This window comes from Sapajus apella, unplaced genomic scaffold (genome assembly GCF_009761245.1).
Source record: "Sapajus apella isolate SASKATOON/1434 unplaced genomic scaffold, GSC_monkey_1.0 scaffold139, whole genome shotgun sequence".
NCBI classification, from domain to species: Eukaryota; Metazoa; Chordata; class Mammalia; order Primates; family Cebidae; genus Sapajus; species Sapajus apella.
The window spans coordinates 1,064,605-1,084,880 of NW_022437079.1; the positions used below are offsets into that span (position 1 = coordinate 1,064,605).

Genomic DNA, 20,276 nt, shown 5'->3' on the forward strand with positions numbered 1-20,276 from the left:
TTAGAATAAAAAAAATAAAAAAAAAACTCCTGTTATTATAATGGATAATTTATGCTTATAATTACCTTCAATTCCCAACTATAGTTAAGAATTCAATCCCTTCAAAGAAACAAATATTGGTAATATTTATCTATATTTCAAAAGTTCCATCAATTTGATCTTTTTCCTTTACTACCAAGTTGCTTTCAAAGTTATGAATGGAAAGGCTACTTTTTCTGGTCCAATAGAGTTCCTTTTGGTTTAAAATATGTTAGAGGGGGAATGGCACAGAGGATAGAGAGAAAATATTTTAAATGAAAATGATTCCAAATCAACTATTTTTCAGTTTACGTCAATTTTATGTGTAAGTAATGTTGGCTGCAGTATTTAACTTTTTTGATGATATAATAGTTGATGCAAAAGAATGTATGTAGCCTCTCTACCCTATCTAGAAGTTACTCAGAAGTTATTTGACTTTTGTTCACAGGTAGATGCTTTATGCACCTGGATGCAGAATGAGCACAAGGTCCAGGCCAATAGCTATTTAAGGAGTTAGCATTTCAAACAGCTTAAAGTACTTCTGCACTTTGCCTAATCTTCCTACTACACAGTGGTGGTCTCAAGCTTTCAAAAGCTTTGAAATTCAAAACTACATGCATAAGGAAAACTACCTTTACTTTGTGTCTGATTCTTTTATCTTCTTACATTCTGGGGATGCTAAAGTGTTTTATATCCCTTTTCAAAGTCTTCCAAAAAATTGTCAGAAATACTTTTTTTTTTTAATGTTTGTTTCCCTTAAAGAATTTTTAGACAGGCAGCAAGTTTTGAGTATGCCTTAGAAGAAGGAACTACAAATAGCTGGTTAAAGAGGAAGGAATAGAGAAGTAAGCTCAGAAAAGCACCCAGTTCAGTGCTTAAAGGAAAGAGCTTCTGGTCTGACAAACCTCAGTTTTAAAGTATGCTAGTCACTTACCAGCTAAGGAGACCTTAGAAAAATTAGCTAGCCTTTCTAAATTGACTTACTTGGGTCAATGAGAATAATAATATTTAGTTCTTAAAGTTGTGTGGGGACTGAGAGAATGTTTAGCACAGAATTAGCTGGTGTTATTCTTCACTCTAGCTAGTATTCACTAATGAATATGAAGCAGAGAAAAACAGATAATGATTGCACAGTAAAGAATATAGAATACAGAGCCCAAAATGTAAGTGAAGATAAATTGGGGGGTTGTTTAGTCATCTAAGTAACAAACTATACTGTGGCCTTATGCTAACACATGAAGGAAAAAAAAAGAAAATGGATTCTAGAGACACTGAATTTAAAATTTATAGGCTAATTGTGGCTAACTGGTGATGAAGGAGAAGAATCAGAATGACACTCAGGTTCTGGCTTGGATGGCAGTATCACCCATTTACTGTGACTTTTGGTGAGCTGGATAAATATGGGTCTTGAGAGCAAAAGAAAAATTTTTTGATTTTAGATACAGATGTTGGAACCATTAATATGTATAGTATGTTAATTAAAGATATGGGACTGGAGATTATCAAAGGAGAGGTCTTGAGTGAATTAAGAACAAAATCCCATGAGCCTCTATTACTTAATGGTTGTAAAGAAGAAAAATTTGCAAAGACACAGAGATCACTAATGAGGAAAGCACAGACAGTATCATGAAACTGATGAGAAGAGTTTCAAGAAGGAAAAGTAGTCAATGGCACTAAATGTTGCTGAGAAATCAAGTACTCACAAAAATCTATTGGTAGCAGATGACAAAGAACATTTATACTGGGGAGGGAAAAAAGGTATAAACACAATAGGCTGATCTGCTCTCTTCTACCAAAGTGCTGCTAACCACAAAACTGTTTCGAGTTCATTTTTTCCAATGGCATACAAACACAGAAAATCAGATTTAGTCAAACAAGTTCATAGACACATCAGTTCAAAAATTAGCATTAAGAGGTTTCAACAAAAATGGCTCTAGGTTATTTCAAGTTTTATCAACTTACTGTCCATTAAATTTTTTCCTCATATTACTCAGAGGAAAAAAAATCACTACATTCCTCTTGAATGGCAACAGAGACTTTGAATGCATGATTTTATCTCCAATGTAAGGGAGTAAAATGCAACTGTCAACTATTCATATCTTGCCCCAAATACGTAAAAGCTTTCTTCTCCTTGTAGAAAACTAGTTTCTACTCTCCCTCGGAAGCCAATGTACTAAGAAGATATTCCCTAAATCTGTCCATCTAAGATCGGTAAATATTTGAACCTGATGTTCCAAGGATTCTAAATACCTAAAAGAATCAGAGTTACAGTTAGAGAAACCACTAAAAGAACATCATTTCTTTACCTTGGGGTACCCGGTAAAATTATAACCAATAGTTAAACTTGAAGTAACTTTCACTGAAGTATTTACAATTACCTTTATCTCTATTTGGTGGCAATAACATTAAATTTTATTAAGAAGACAAATTACATGTTGTCAATTACCAATAAGAGAAATATTTGTGATATAAATATGGAAATTTTTAAATTTCTCTCTTCTATCCCAAATGTTCCAGACACCAAAGTATCTGGGGGGAAAAAAACCAAACCATAAAAATAAACAGACATTTAAAAAAACACTTTCCTCTGAAATAAACACAAATGACATAAATGACAAACATACCAGCATTAGCTCTGAAAGTCAGATACTAAATTATCAGTTCATTGAAATAAATGCTGACAGAAAACAAGTTAAATTATTTAAATTGCAAAATGAGCTAGATTATTTAACTGAAGACCATACATGCAAAAATACTCGTTGCATCAGGGAGTTATAGCTCAGCCCAAGCCTTATCATTACTCCCCATTTATAAGAAAAATCAGGATTGTGTTAGAATTGTCTTAACACACCTTAAGTTTATTCTGGACTGTTACTCAACTAGTTTATAAGCCAGTTAACACCTATTCTATTTAACCGACAAGCTATTAAGAGTATACATAATGCATGGTCACTGCCAAAAGGATGCTCTTAACGACAAATAGAAACAATGTGTGTCTAGCACCATTCTATGTGTGTAAAGTTAGCTTACCTTTAACTGAAACCTATAAAATATTGGAAAGATGCTGATATTCCATTTCAAAACCTGCAATTATACATAAAAGTTCTCTGTTTCCAAAGTGTATTTTTAAAAACTCAAAATTAAGAAATGCACAAATAATGACAAAGGTTGGTCATACAGGTTAACTGGCACCAATCCAATCTTCTAATGCTAACTGGCACTAATCCAGTCCCCTCCTAAAAATGTTTCTGATATATTTTCTTGGAAGAAAATATTTCTTCAGGTATGTGCTTATAACGGAAGAAAAAGGAAAGCCAGCCTGAATAACGAAGCCAGTGTACAACACTAAGCCCCATACATACTGACAAATACATAAAATAAGTAAATAAAATATCTAACAGAGATGTAATTGCTCACTTAAGTGGGTAAAAGTTTTTCCAATTTCCTTCAGTTGATTTTAATATCAAAAAAAATGGATTTATATCCATCTACATCTTGGAAAATGGTGTTGAAAATAGGCTTTTAGGCAAAAACTAATCAACAAGTCAGAGAGCTCCATAGGCACACTTTAACAGAACATTTAAGGAGCTACATATTAGAAAAACTTTGAAGCACATCCTGCTGGTGTCGATATAAACTGGCATAACTTTTTAGAAAAACAATTTGGCCAGTGTAGTGTTCATATCCTTTGATCTGGGTAAGCCCACTACAGGGGATATTTCCAAAAGAAATATTTTTTAAAAAGAAAAATATTTTACAGCTACACACAGAAGTGTGTTCAGTGTAATACTATTTAAAATGATGAAAAATTAGCAACAACCTAGAAGTAGACAAGTCAAAAGACTAGGTTAATTACAGTCACATCAACTGAAGAGAACTACAGTTTTTGCAATGAAAACAATTTCAACAGATAGTTAAGTGAAAAAAACATAAAACTGCACAAATTCTTAATTATTGGAAAAATGCAAGAATATGGTAAGATAGAGAAGGGAACAGGAAAAAAATGAGATGACCAAACAATGATCTTCTGGTGGGTAGATAGGTAACTTTTCTTGATTTCATTATTATTACACTATTGTTTAAGCAACAGATATAGCAGAAAAGCATTAATTTAAAAACCTTTGCATGATTTGGAACAAGCAGCATAGCAAATACAATGGCTGAAAACGCTTAGCTGGCATTTGGTCTGATTATTGCAATGATTATTGCAATTTATACCTCAATTTCTATGAGAACAAAGAGCAACAATATAAAGAAAACAGTCTCTAAAAAATATTCTGGTACTGAAACACACTACGATTATTTCATAAATAAGAAATGTAAACAGAATCAGATACTTTAAAATAAGTTTTAGTAGCCTAACCAATAGCTTTTAAAAATATAAATCTTTTCATTTCCTGTTTCAAAATGTTAATTACTTATCTCCACCTTTGAAAGAAATGAATAGTTTGAATGAAGAAAGCAGTTTTACTTTGTTCATAATATGAATCAATGGCCTTTTTAAAAACAAAGCTAAAATTATGAGCATATTAAAATGTCAACATATTGTTAAATTAAAATATACTGAAATTAAAAGGGGGGTGTACAGAGGTTAAAAATTAAACAGCATTTCAATTGATTAAAAAAGACTGATTTAAGCCTATCACATTTATCTTTCAGCAACTTAACATTTTAAGTTTAAGGAAAATGACATATCAAATGAACCTCCTCAATATGTCATTTATAAAAACTGACAATCGACTGTTCGAACAACCAATCCAAAAGAAAACCCTGTTATTGGAGAGGATTTTGATTCTAAGATTTTTTAATGACATTCATATTTTGAACTAAAAATGATAGGAGAAAGTCAAGTTTGATTCTCTGCGAACACCTATTTCCTGTCCAAACAGCCCTTTTGTTCTGCTTCCCTGCTTAATTTTAGTGTTCAGTTTGCATCAGAAAATAAAAACAATGACAAAATGTAGCACACACAGAATCATAAAGGAGCAAAATTATAAAATAAAGGATCATAAAAAGATTAGAACAAAAATCCTACCAACAAAACCTCCACAATTTTCTGTTTGCTTCACCTCAGATTAACTTCACTTGAAGCTGTACTCCAAAGCAACCAAACCTGAATACCAAGCTCCACCCTCTCCAATTCTAGTGGCTGAAGAGTAAAATCTCCTCCCTGTTAGTGAAACTGATCATTCTGATTGGATACGGCTAATATCCATTATTTTAAAGAACTTTTCCTTGCTAGCAGGTTAGGTTAGATACACTAAAACCCCCTGGATAAGCTGGTTTCTTAAAGAAACAGTAGGAAAGGTTTCAGTTTTCCCATCATATACTGTTGCTTACCCTTGTCTAGGTGTAAAATAAACTAAGTGACGTAAATGAAAATCTCACAGAAGCAGTTTTAATTTGAAGTTCAGTGACCAACTGTTTAAAATACAATGCTTTCAACCTAAATTATTTGATTTTTTACGGAGCAATGAAGGTGAAGTTATGTTTTAAAGACAGATTATTTTTAATAGAGTTCACACTTTATCTTAAAATTTTAAAACGGCAACAGAAAATCCATTACAATATGTTGCTAAGAGGAACAAACCGGCATTTTTTCTAAGACTTAAGGAGAAAACTAAAGCTTAAGTGAAAATATATAGCACTAAAATACTGAAGGCAAAAGATTCATTTCTAAGATGTCTATCAAATTCACTGACATTTATGTTCTCAGTATCACAACAGAGTAGAAATTTCAGTGACATCCAAGGTTGATATTTCTACTTAAAACTGAAGAAAAAACTGGGCAGAAATATTATTTATATTACATTTAACAGATCTGATATGTGAGTATTTTACCAAGGTTAATGCTTAACCATTTGCAAACAGAGATCTAAAAGCAAAAGGCACTTGTTCTAATGACATGATCAGGCATAAAATTTAGAAAAGTTTAAGTCTTTTTCATCTTTTTTTTTTTTAAGTATGGAAACTACTTCACACTCTATTACTTCAAAGTGGCATGGGCACCCTAAAGTGAAGGGTATATTCCTCTTAAAGTTCTCACTAAGCTACATTAATATTTTTACTACAGAGATCCTAAAGAGACACTATTTAGGAACTCCGATTTTTAAGCAAAAAAGACCTACTGTCACTTTATACATACCAAGTTTGCTATTTTTATACTCTAAGTTTATATATTTTAATTAGAATTGCTTATGTTTTAGTAGCTTGGCCCATCAAACATTACTCAGACATTAACCATCATCTGATTGATTCAAAGGCATTTAATGTGTAGTTTACCGTGTAAGTATAATTTTTACCTCTACAAAAAATCCTGTGATTCATAAACTCAAAATTAAAGCATATTAGAGTGGCTTCTCCTTTAAATATGTTTTCAATGTTCAGTTTGCATCAGAAAACAAAAAATAACAAAACCTTTAAACATTTTAATTTAAATTTAAAGTTTCCAAAGTTCAAAATCCTGCAACTATTTTTCCTCAGAGAAAATTCACATATTAGAACATAATGCCAACAAAATTGCTTTGAATACAAAGGCAAGTCTTTGTAACAAACTGAAAATTCACATAATTGCAACTAGACATGAATATGGAGCAATACCCTGCTGAAGCCCAAACAGCTGCATAATCTATTATGCCCTTTAAGTGGACAAATTGAAAGAGCCAATTCACAGAGGTCTAGTCCCAAGATCCTTTGCAAGGATTCACTGCTTTGAATGCCCAGCACTTCATGAGTCAAGTTCAGGTTTTCTTCCCACTGTGTGTCGGACACTCTTGCAAAAGAACACTGGAAGCAGAGAAGGTACAGAAGCAATTGGCAGAAAGAATATGTAGCTTGAATAACAGCATAAGACTTGAGGGAAATTGACTGTAGATGGACAAAAGTTTTATGGGGAAAAAAAAGGAGAGATGGCAAATATTTTAATCTTAAAACCTGGCAAGCATAAAATTAGTAGATAGTTATGGCAACTAAATAAACCTTTGCTCTCGCATCAGTTTTTTCACTTCAAAGTTAATTATGAAACAAACACGAATCAAACACTAATATAACACCAAGACCACTATCAATCTATATATAACCAAGAGAAAAGCCAACTGTGGACTTAGTGATTGATTCCAGATTGTTCTAAGATCTCTGGGACCTGCTTGAAAGAACATCAACAAGGTGATTATCATTTTAGGTAGCAAACAGGTTAAAATTAAAGAGTAGCTTATTCCGTTTCTACATCAGGAGCAGTGGAAAACAACAGCAAAAAATAAATAAAAAGAAAGCAATGTGAAAACCACAAAATTTGTAACCAAGATAATATGAAAACAATATTGCTTCTCAGGAACAAGGAGCCTGCAGAAACCTCTGGAGCTCCCTGATTACATGCCACCACAATACTTTTTAAGCATCAAGTATTCAAAGGACTTATTGTATTATTATTTGTGGGAGCCCAGAAAGTTTCCCAAATCTTATCAGCTAAAAACAATTTAGAAGAGAACAAGCCATTGAACAATTTGGTCCCATTTCACTTTTGATTAAGAAGACTCTGCTTATATGAAAAATCAATATCTAGAGTATTAGCAACAGCTTTTAGCAGAATACATACAGAACAGGGCAAACACTTTCTTAGAATTTTGAAGGATTCCAGATAGTTCAAACTGCTCTTTCTACAAAAGAAATTAATCCTGAGCATTTTCTCTGGGCACAATTGGTGGTTCATTGTAGCAGCTGATAAAAAGGCCACCCTGACATTAGCAAAACATGACTGGGATCACTAAGGATAAACTCTGAAAAACACCATTCAATGGGGAATAAAACAAAAAAAAAATTTCCCTGGCAAATACACACTGCCTACAAAAGTAAGCTATATATTTGAGCTTGCAATTCCTGGTGTGTATCTGCTGACTCCTTAGGGAAAAGATTACAAGGTATGTATGGGGAGTTAGGGAGGGTGGTAATGGCCTATTCATTCAAACACTGAACACGAAGGAAATATAAAGGAAACATTAAGGAAACATACAGATAAGAAAGCATAAACCAAGCTGATAGGATAAGGTATCTTTCTATGAAAGACAGTAAATTGCTTTGTTTTAGGTCTCAAGGGATAAACAAGGTCACCGATTAATGCAGAATAAAAAGAAACAGGGATCACAACAGTGACACAAATATAAAAGAGAATACATTTATAATACCTAACTATTAAGATTTTAAGTCATAAATTTTCATGTGCCAAATAACATATCACAGGAAAAAGTGCTAGACATAGAAAAATGAAGAGAAAATAGACAGGTCAAGTTTAAATTCCCCTTTCTCCATAGCAGCCTAAACCAGAAGAAAAATAAATAAAATATTACGTAAAAGATGAAGACTAATTCTTTATATAGCTACCAAAAGAACTTTTCTCAACCATTTTAGTCAGTCAAAAGAAAATGAACAATTCTGAAAAGCAAAAGTTGAATAGATAACATTCTCTATAAACTATACAGTAACACTGAAAAGTTAACAGAGTTAGTTTATTCATTCACCAAATCTTTTGAATGTCTATTATGCGCTGAGGATACCACAGTAAATAAAATGGATATAGTCCCTACCATTGTAGAAACTTACGAACAAGTCAAGACCAGTGCTGCCTCACAGAAACACAATGAGAGCCACATGTGATTTTCTGTTTCTTAGCAGTCACATTGAAACATAAAAATTGGCTGGGCATGGTAGCTCACATCTGTAATCCCAAGATTTTCAGAGGCCAAGGCAGACAGATCACTTGAGCTCAGGAGTTCAAGATCAGCCTGGGCAACACAGTGAAACCCTGTCTCTACAAAAAATAAAAAAAAATTTTTTTAATTAACCAGGCGTGGTGGCACCCGTCCCAGCTACTTGGGAGGCTGAGGTGGGAGGATCTCTTGAGCCAGGGAGGTTGAGACTACAGTGAACCAAGATCACGCCACTGCACTCTATCCTGGGCGGCAAAGGCAAGGTATGTCTCAAAAACAAAACAACAACAGCAGCAGCAACAAAAACAAAATTAATAGGCTGGGTGCCGGTGGTGCACAACTATAGTCCCAGCTTACTTGGGAGGTGGAGGCAGGAGAATTGCCTGAACTAAGAAGGCAGAGGTTGCAGTGTGCCAAGATCGCACCACTGCACTCCAGCCTGGACAACAGAGGTCTCATAAAAAAAATTTTTTTAATAAAATAAATAAAATTAACACTAATAGTATATTTTAACACAATATATGTAAAATATTACTTCAATATGTAATCAATATTTTTAAAATTGAGATATTTTCATTATTTTGTACTAGATATCAAGTTCCTATTTCATACTTAGTACATCAATTCAGATTTGCCACATCTCAATAGTCAGATGTGACTACTTAAATAAAATATGGTAGCCATTAGCCACCAGGACTATAAATTAGTACCTATTATTGCAGAAGACTCTGTCTCTGCTGTCCAACACATTTGCCACTAGCCACATAAGGCCACTGAGTAAGCACCTGAAATGTGACTAATACAAATGAGGAACTGAATTTTTAATCTTAAATTTAAATTTATTAAGTAGCCAGAAGTGGAGCTACCAGACTGTACAGATCTGGAAGAGGAAATAGACACCTAAACAATTCACACACACTTAATGAGCTGGAGCTGTTACAAATGTTTATGAAAGAAATACCCAATATTAAATGAGCATGTGAAGCCAACAGAAGGACCTAACCTATTTTGTGGCATTCAAGGAAGGATTCCTCAAGGAAATCACAATTAAGCAAAACCGAAGGATTTGAGTAGAGAAAACTGAAAACACAGTAGAAATAATGAAGACAAGTAACAAGAGGTAAAATAATATACGTTATTTGTAAGAGAATGATTTGGTTCACAAAATCAAAACTCCGCAGGAAGGCAGGAGGTGTGGAAGTAGCCCTACCACTTGGGAAAAAATAATAAAAGTCTCCCAAACAAGTCCTGAAACAAAGCTTGTCCCACCCTCACTCAGTAAAATCCAGCCATTCCAATCTTCTGTCAAATTCAAAGTCAAGTCAAGCACTTTGTGTATGTGCCATTTGTGCCAGCACTTCCCTTCACTTGGGAAACTTCCTCCAAATTCTTGATTTTGGAACTCAGAATCACAGTTCCAAATTTTTTACACAGGACAACCTTTGGGGCAGTGATACAGTTGGAAGTGAAACTGTTTGCAAAGCAATTTTTTTTTTTTTTTTTGGAGACGGAGTCTCACTCTGTTGCCCAGGCTAGAGTGCGGTGGCAAAATCTTGGTTCACTGCAACCTCCGCCTCCAGGGTTCAAGTAATTCTTCTGCCTCAGCATCCTAAGTAGCTGGGATTACAGGTGCCAGCCACCACGCCCGGCTAAATTTTTATATTTTTACTAGAGACGAGGTTTCACCATGTTGGCCAAGCTGGTCTTGAACTCTTGACCTCAGGTGATCCGCCCACCTTGGCATCCCAAAGTGCTGGGATTACAAGCGTGAGGCCCCGAGCCAGGCCTGCAAGGCAATTTTCACAAAATACTTTTTGCCAAAAAACTTAGTCATTTTGGCCAGGGGAGGTGGTCCACACCTGTAATCCCAGGACTTTGGGAGACTGAGGTGAGCGGATTACCTGAGGTAAGGCGTTTGTGACCAGCCTGGCCAACATGGTAAAACCCCGTCTCTACTAAACATACATAAATTAGCCGGGCATGGTGTAATCTCAGCTACTCAGGAGCCTGAGCCAGGAGAACTGCTTGAACCCAGGAGGCAGAGGTTGTAGTGAGCCGAGACCAAGCCACTGCACTCCAGCCTGGGTGAGAGTGAGACTCCATCTCAGAAAAACAACAAAAAACTTAAGTCTTTTTTTTTTAATGTTCTGACAGACTGGAAAAGCTAAAGAAACTCCCATACACACCTTGGTACCACCAATCAATTTAAACGTGACAGTCTCAGAACTTAGCACCTTCTACTATTTCGGGTTTTTTCGTTTTTTTTGTTTTTGAGACGGAGTCTTGCTCTGTCATCGCCAGGCTGGAGCACAGTGGCGCAATCTTGGCTCACTGCAACCTGTCTCCCAGGTTCAAACAATTCTCCTGTCAGCCTCCAGAGAAGCTGGGGCTACAGGCCCGTGCTGCCATGCCCAGCTAATTTTTATTATTTTTAGTAGAGAGACAGGGTTTCACCATGTTGTTCAGGTCTCGATCTCTTGACCTTGTGATCCACTCACCTCGGCCTCTCAAAGTGCTGGGGATTATAGGCATGAGCCACCGCACCCAGCCACATTCTATTATTTCTTTACTTCCTACACACTTACCAAATCTGAAAATTATTTGTTGGTTTGTCTATACTTCTCAATAGACTATAACTGAAGGCAACAGACCTTGTAATGTATATAGTTATAACCTCAGCACTTGGCACAATGTCTAGATGGACCAGGTGCTTAAATACTTGAAAGAATAAAAACTGTAACTGCAGGGGTTTTTAAATATATAAATGTAAAAATATGAGCGGGTGCGGTGGCTCACGCCTATAATCCCAACACTTTGGGAGGCCAAGGCAGGCAGATCACGAGGTCAGGAGTTTAAGACCAGACTGGCCAACATGGTGAAACCCTATTAAAAAATACCAAAAAATTAGCTGGGCATGGTGGCTCGTGCCTGTAATCCGAGCTACTTGGGAGGCTGAGGTAGGAGAATTGCTTGAACAGGGACCTGGGAGGCAGAGGTTGCAGTGAGCCAAGACTGTGCCGCTGCACTCCAGCCTGGGCTACAGAGTGAGACTCCAGCTCATGAATGAATGAATGAATGAATGGAAAAATATTACTCATCAAAATTTATGTAATACAGCTAAAGCTCTGCTCAGAAGAACATTCAGGCTGGGCACAGTGGCTCATGCCTGTAATCCCAGCACTTTGGGAGACCAAGGCAGGTAGATCATGGGGTTAGGAGATCGAGACTATCCTGGCCAACATGGTGAAACCCCCATCTCTACTAAAATACAAAAAATTAGCTGTTCGTGGTGGTGCACGCCTGTAATCCCAGCTACTTGGGAGGCTGAGGCAAGGGAATCCCTTGAACCCAGGAGGCAAAGGTTGCAGTGAGCCAAGATTGTGCGATTGCACTCCAGCCTGGCAACAGTGAGATTCCATCTCAAAAAAACAAATTAAATAAAAAACAAAGAAGAACATTCTATAGCATTAAATTTTTTCATTACACAACATAAAATACAGAATGTAGAAGCTGCAATTTTTTTAAGTTAAAAAATTCAAAACCGGGCTGGGCACAATGGCTCACGCCTGTAATCCCAGAATTTTGGGAGACTGAGGTGGGTGGGTCATGAGGTCAGAAGATCGAGACCATTCTGGCCAACATGATGAAACCCCCATCTCTACTAAAATACAAAAAATTAATATTTTAGTAGATGACACACACCTGTAGTCTCAGCTACTCAGGAGGCTGGGGCAGGGGAATCACTTGAATCCGGGAAGCAGGGGTTGCAGCGAGCCGAGATTGCGCCACTGCACTCCAGCCTGGTGACAGAGTGAGACTCTGTCTCAAAAAAAAAAAAATAGGGAAAAATAAAAAACTATTTCGAAGCCCCAAAAGAAAAAACTAAAACGTCTGAGGACTAACAAAGCAACAACCAAAAAAGGGGGGTGGGGGAGAGACTTACAGCAACAAAAACACATTTGTTAACGAAATGAGAATACCATGCCCAGTGCATACAAGTGTGCACTGGTATCAAATCATTGATACTTCAATAAAACCTAAAAAGAACCAAGAAAATGTGCATTTAACTTATGATAAAGGCAACTTTATTTCAAGACAATTTTTTTTTTTAAGTGGGGCCAAAATTTTTAAGGAAAAATAAGGGAAGTTATTTCACTTCATATATGTTAAAAAAAAAAATCCCAGATGAACAGAAAAAGACAGATGTGAAATATGAAACCATAAAAGAACTAGAAGAGAAGTTATCTGGGTGGAAGCCTTTAAATATAAAAGCAAAGTAGAAGCCTTAAAACAAAGTATTAACCTAGTTTTCTTAAAAGGTAAAAACCTTTGCCTGTTTAAAAAAAAAAGAGAGAGAGCAGGAGAAAACTACGAAAAATATTTGCAGGCCAGGCCCAGTGGCTCATGCTTATAATCCCAGCACTTAGGGAGGCCAAATCACTTAAGCCCAGTTCAAAACCCCTCTGGGCAATATGGTAAAACCTCAGCTCTACAAAAAAAAAAAAAAAAAAAAAAAGCCAGGCATGGTGGCGAATGCCTGTAGTCTCAGTTACTCAGGAGGCTGACTTGGGATAATTAATTAAGCCCAGGAAGTAGAAGCTGCAATGAGCCATGACTGCACCACTGCCCTCCAGCCTGGGCCATACAGCAAGACCTTGTCTCAAAAAAAAAATTTTTTTTAAACAAACTTGTGTGTGTATACAAATATAAACCGCCACCCAAAATGGGCAAAAGATAAACTAGAAGATGTCCAATATCCATATCTTTACTATCATAATTAATTACAGAAATACATAATAAATCCTATAGAAAGGGAAGGAAGGATGGAGGGTAGATGGATAGATAATAGTGTTGGTAAAGACATACAAGAGTGTATTCTCTCATATTTTTAGTGAAATTTGGTATTAAAGTTTGATGTTTGTCAAACTTTTAAGGACAAAATTTGGCAATATTTATGAAAAGACTCTAAGAAACATTCATATGCTTTGATTCAGTGATTTGTAAGACAGACTAGATCCTAAAGAAATAATGTAAAATACATAGAAGTAGCTATTATCACACTACTTGTAAGAAAAAAATAATAAATTAATGTAAGTTACACCCAACAGATAACTAGTTAAGTTACAGAACTTTTATAAGATAGAACTGTCCATGTGGTTAACTACTAGTCACACGTGGCTACTGAGGACTTGAAATTTGGCTAGTTCAGGTTGAACATGGTGGCTCGCCCCTGTAATCCCAACATTATGGGAGGCTGAGGCAGGCGGATCACCTGAGACCAGGTGAGGCCTGACCAACATGGCGAAACCCTGTCTCTACTAAAAATACAAATATTAGCTGGGTGTGGTGGCACACACCTGTAGTCCCAGCTACTGGGGAAGCTGAAGCAGAATAGCATGAACCCAGGAGGTGGAAGGTGCAGCAAGCCAAGGTCGTGCCAATGCACTCCAGCCTCCGTCTCAAAAAAAAAAAAAAAAAAAAAAAAAACAAGCCAAGCGGGGTGATGTGTGTCTATACTCCGAGCTACTCAGGAGGCTGAGGAACAAGAATCACTTGAACCTGGGAAGTGGAAGTTGCACTGAGCTGAGATTGCACCAGTGCCCTCCAGCTTGGGAGACAGCAAGACACTGTCCCAAAATAAAAAGGTGGCTATTCCAAAATGAGATATCCCGTAAGTAGAAAACACACATCAAATTATAAAGACAGGGTTAAATAAAATGTATTTCACCAGTTTCTCTTTTTTTCATAATGGGGCTATCAGAAAATTTTAAATTACTTAATGTAGCTCCCATTTGTGACTAGCGTTCTATTTCTAGGAAATTTTGCTGGTCTGAGGTATATAAGCCACAGTACGAGGTTTCAATTTTATTTTGCGTATTGAAAAGCTACTGGAGGGTTTTAAGTCGGAAAGTAAGATGCTCTAACTTACACATTCAAATGAAGCAGAAGAGTAGAAAAGTTGAAGCAGCGGTACCAGTTAGATGACTTCTATTACCATCTTATATAAAACAAGGAGGTGAGGCAGATTACATTTGGGATAAGTTCTGAAGGAAGAGCCAGCCTGACAATGTTTAGAATTAACTCTTTAAGTTTAGGATACTAAGAACACACACACACAGGCCGGGCGCAGTGGCTCACGCCTGTAATCCCAGCACTTTGGGAGGTCGCGGCAGGCAGATCATGAGGTCAAGAGATGGACACCATCCTGGCCAACGTGGTGAAACCCGTCTCTACTAAAAATGCAAAAATTAGCTGAGCAGTGTGGTGGCACGCACCTGTATTCCCAGCTACTTGGGAGGCTGAGGCAGGAGAATCGCTTGAACCCAGGAGATGGAGGTTGCAGTGAGCAGAGATGGCACCACTGTACTACAAGTCTGGCGACACAGCGAGACTCTAACACCAAAAAAAAAAAAAACCCACAAAGACCAGGCATATACCTGACAAAACGTTATCAACGGTCATCTACGATTGATGGCTTTTCTTAATAACTTTCTATTCTTTCTCACAGTTTGCAGGGGGAACCCCATACACACATTGCCCTTATAATCAAATAAAAAATGAGGTTTTTAAAAGCAGAATACAGCCCTACCAAAACAAAGCAACCTGATATTTCTCTGCAAACTACATATAGAAAAAAATGAAACCATCTCTACTCCTGTCTTCAAACAAAAAGGTTATTCAAAGCTACATGTAAATTCTCATTTACAAGAATGAAACACGAAACACACAAACACACCCATCGTCAGTATATTAAGGAGATACTATTCCCTAAGTTGTCACTGTGTCTCTGTTAGTATAATGAAACAGATCCTTGGTGGGCATTCTCTAATTTAAAACACGAATATGGAGTTAACAAATCCTAAAATGCCACACAACTTTTCAAAAATGTTCTAAAGGACACAAAATATAATTCCACAGAATAACACCTTGGTCCTAATGCTTTCCCTTAAAGGGTGTGCCATTTGACAGGTGTTTTCCTTAACTAAAGTCTGTGCAAAACTGGAAGAATGAACTTAGGCCAAGTTTCTTTTACATGACTATGCTAAGGCATAAGAGAAAATTTTTTTTTTTTTTTTTAATTTTTAAGACGGGGTTTCACCATGTTGGTCAGGCTGGTCTTGAACTCCCGACCTCAGGTGATCCACCGCCTTGGCCTCCAAAGTGCTTGGATTACAGGCGTGAGCCACCACACCGGGCCAAGAAATTTTTAAGTCATTTGCTAGAGATGAGAGGGGAGGAGAGGAACAGCAGAAAGAGTATTTTATATACGATCCAGTGTTTTTTCTACCATACTTACTATTTTTGCACTGAAAAGGGGATACCGAACAGTGCCAGACTTTTTACAATGTGACTTTAAAAGAAGAGTCATTATATATAGGTTAACAGGAATTTTGGTTTTTCATGCAAATGTTTAGGTTCAACAAGTTCAATCACTATGGCGATGAATCTTCCATTTAAACATAATAGAGAATCCTAATGCTTTTCATTCATTTTATTTATAAGTATTTCAATCTATTCTAGTCCTGATTACCTAATACCTTCTGAGGCAATCCACATTAAGTATTTACTCTAGAGAAATTCTTGTACTTCGTGTACAAAGAGCCGGAAACAAGAAATGTTCATAGAGCAAGACTGTTTATAGCAAAACAAAATTAAAAAAACTATAAAAACACGTTCTAACTGCCCATGACTTATGACAGATTAATATATCATAAAGCAATGAAATGAACTACACCCACATACTATTTTTATAAAGCTCAAAAGAAAAGCAAATTAAATGCCACACTGTTTGGGCATACAAACGTATATGACAAAACTATTTTTCAAAAAGTCAAGAAGTGACATACACAAAATCCACTGGATAAGAAACTCATAGGCAAATGCAAGTTTTAGTAATGTTCCGGTTTGGGGTTTGGGGGAGGAGTCAAGGATTTCTGACGTTTTATCTGTTTATACTTTACTGTGTTATGTATTTTTTTGTGGCATTAAATATATTTTGATTAATTCTTAAAACCTTTACTGACATATAGTTGACAATAAAGTGCACATATTTGAAGTGCAAAATGTGTAAGTTCTGACATGCATACACTCAGAAAGTTATCACTACAGGATAATAAATCCATCAACCCCTGTATTTTCCTCCTGCACATTTGTAATCTGTTTCTCTTTAAACATATTTTAAAACGTAAAAAAAATAAAAAGACAACCTGTTTTGGAAATTTAAATGCACACATTTTGAAAACATTTTCCCTAGGGCTCTGTAGAAACTATACGTAACTCAGAAAGTGCCTTAAAATTGGTGACATAGTTACTGAACAACTAATCTTAAATATTTTACACTTTTAAAAAATCAAATTCCGATATTAGTTTGAAAGAGGAATTTAACCCTGTTTCTCGGAGCATCAAAATCATTAATTCTGCCCAATGTTTTTTTGTTTTGGGGTCTGAGAGAGAGCCTTGCTCTGTCCCCCATCTCCTGCCTCAGCCTCCCAAGTAGCTGGGATTACAAGCGCGCGCCACCACGCCCGGCTAATTTTTGTATTTTTGGTAGAGACCGGGTTTCACCATGTTGGCCAGGATGGTCTCCATCTCGTGACCTGGTGATCCGCCCGCCTCGGCCTCCCAAAGTGCTGGGATTACAGGCGTGAGCCACCGAGCCCAGCCTATTCTGCCCAGTTTTTATGGCCAAACAACTTAATATAAATTATCTGTAGGTCACCCCAAGGCCCTAACTTCGTCACAAGTGGTCACAACTTCCGAGTTACGAAGGTAATCACAGCGTCCCAACTGTGTGGTTAGCACATGACTTCGAAACCAAGTTAAAATGATTTCAAACGCCACGTTCTTTTTTTGTACTTCTTTAGGTAGCTAGAGACAAAAACTTGAAAATAACTACTTCAAAAGAGCAGACAGAAAATTGAGAATCCTAAGCAAGCTAAACCCAAGCAGGGAAAGACGACCAATTCCCTCCCCGGCGCCAGTCAGAGGCGAGCTGGAGACTCCGGGCTGCCCCCGGGCTCGTTTCTGAAAACACGGCAGGTGGAAAAACATCCCGAAGAAAACCCGAGACTCGGAGGCGGGGCGGACACGCCCGAGAGTGCTCGGGACCCTTCCGACCCCCGCCCGCCAACCGCTCCGAACCCGCTCGGGCGGCGCGCGGCGCGGGCTCCGCGGCCCCGAGAAACTGAGGCTCCCGACCCCGGCGCGCCCACCCTGACAGGAAGCGGCCCCGGGCCCCCGACGCCCGCGCGCGTCTGAGGTGAACCCGCCGCTCCCCGCCCCCCCCTCGCGGAGCCGGGAGTCCTCGTCCTCTCGCCCGCGGCCCCGACGGGCCCACCACCTGCTGCGCCGGCCAGCCGCCCTCCGCTTCCGGCTCGCGGGCGCCGGGAGAGACCGGGGGCGGGCCTCGCCTCGCCTCAGCCCGGTGGGGGAAGGGAGCGGGCGGAGGAGGGGCAGCGCCAGGCCGGCCGGGCCCCGCTCCTCACCTGGCGGCGGCTGTCTCCGCCTGACGCGCTCCCCGCCGCCGCCGGTACCTCCGGTGAAATGGGGACAGGTGAGGCTGCCGAACCCCTGCTCGCTCCGGCTCCGCCGCCGCGGCCCCTCCGTCCGCTGTTTATTAAACTTTTCTGTTTGGCTGTTCAGCCTATGACGCGACCGCCGGGTAGAGACACTGGATTGGCCGGCTCCCGGCGCTGACGCGGCTGCCCCCCTGCCCGCACCCTAATTATTACAGGCGCGGGCGGGGCCGCAGGCCGGAGGAGGCGGGGTCAAGGCTCGGAGCGCGCGGCAATTGGCCAGAGCCGAGAGAAGAGGCGGGGCGGAGCAAAAGAAGACGCTCCTCCGCCCTCTGCACCTCCACTGTCCCTCGTTCCACCGCCCTCGCTGGAGGCTCATCCCGCTGCAGTTTCTCTACCTCCGATAGCTACGGGAAGGCGGTTAAGGGGTCTCACGGAGATTTTCAGTGTTCGATTAGGTCCCTCAGCTACCTCACAGGGAATGGCCTGGCCCTGTCTCGGATTGAGGCACCAGAAAGAGTTGCACTCCACCTGCCGCTTGTGCAGGAAGGAATTCTGAGCTGGTCTTCACATGCGTGCAGCCTGGCGCCTCAGTCTGCGAACGCGAAGTCCGAGCTCAGGGTGCTGTAAAGCAGTACTCTCCCCTGGCCGGAACCGGGACTTGGAAATAGAAGCGTGCGCGCACACGTGTGCAACACATGTATGCACGGGCACAAGCGTCCCCAGTTCAGCCTTTTCCAAAAGCACGGGCTGAGTTCCCACCTGCGTGGTGCGCGCTGAGACTGGGGGTGATGGGCAGAGTGGCTCCCCCAGAAGTTCCTCGGCCTTCGTGCTCAGAAGCCTCACAAGCAGGAAGTACATGACCCTTTAGTTCGAGGTCATTCAGTCCTACCATGAATGAGGGGTTCCGTTGGTCGGTGGACCCTCTTCATTTTAAAATTTGGTATTGTGTTATTCATGTATTTTTTGCATGAATTTTAATTTTAGAAAATAAAAATGTTATTCATCTTCATCACTTAGTTTGTTGCTGCTCCCTTAAATGTTGTGCTTGAAGTGAGTACCTGTTGCATTTGTCAACACGGAAGTCACCTTGGGGAGCACAGTTTAAGTGAAGGACAAAAGCCTGATTGAAATGGTAATAAAACCTACGTATTAGGGGATTTGTGGGGGGTTAAATAAGGTAATATGTGTGAAAGATCTTCATGAACTAGCAGGGTTATGAGCCAAGTCTTATGGATTTTGTCTTAAATGTATTTTTCTTTAGATTCTTGTCCACTTTATGGTTGTATTAACTCCAGCACCTAACCCAGTTGGATATTCATATGTAGTTATTACGAATTTGCAGAAATTGGGTTTACATGACCTCTACTGCTTTCTTTTGTTCCAGATTCGTTCTGGGAGTCTGAGAGATGGTAGCATTGCATTGTGACTTGGAATGGCCACAGACTACTGTCACTTACTAGCTTTGTGGTCTTAAGAAAACCAGTGAAATTGGAACAAAAACCTACCACAAAGGATTGTTATCAGGGTTAAAAGATACTGCATTTCTATTCACCCAGTAAATGCTGTATGCCAACTCTCTGCCAGCCTGTGCTGTAGGTGCTGGGAGACAGCATCAAGAGAGCTGAAGGCCCTTCTCTCATTGACTTACACAGGAGAAGAGAGGGAGCAGAAACAGTAAACAGCATACATATGCAACCTACCAGGCAGTGTAGGTAAACCACATATTCACAGCACCTGGTATGTAGCAAATGCTCAATAAATGATTGTTTGCATTATTATCTCCAGCCCATCTTTTCTGTGTTCCAGAGCAGGACATTCACTGTGTGCTTATCACAGCCACGCAGTATGTCCAAGGCTCATTTTTCCCCCAAACGCATTCTTCCTTCTGCATTCCCAGTTTTGGCTAATGGTGACACCATGTTTCCAGTTATTAAAGCTAGAAACTCAAGCTTTAAAAAAACAATTAACAGCTTTATTGAGATTTTACACATATACCATTACAATTCACCCATTTTTTTTTTTTTTTTTTTTTTTTTTT

At 38.9% G+C, this 20,276-nt stretch overlaps 1 protein-coding gene across 4 annotated transcripts in view; it reads right to left on the reverse strand.

Annotated features, from left to right (window-relative positions):
* Nucleotides 1–18,444, reverse strand: part of ZFAND6 (zinc finger AN1-type containing 6) — a 58,789-nt gene extending 40,345 nt beyond the window's left edge. For 2 of the 4 annotated variants that reach the window (XM_032263861.1, XM_032263859.1), the window contains exon 1: nt 18,206–18,444. The gene's annotated coding sequence lies outside the window, so the exon portion shown is untranslated. Of the gene's footprint in view, nt 1–5,053; nt 6,436–18,205 lie in introns of those variants that run through there. The other 2 variants (XM_032263860.1, XM_032263858.1) reach the window with 1 other exon arrangement.
* Nucleotides 18,445–20,276: the final 1,832 nt, after the last annotated feature.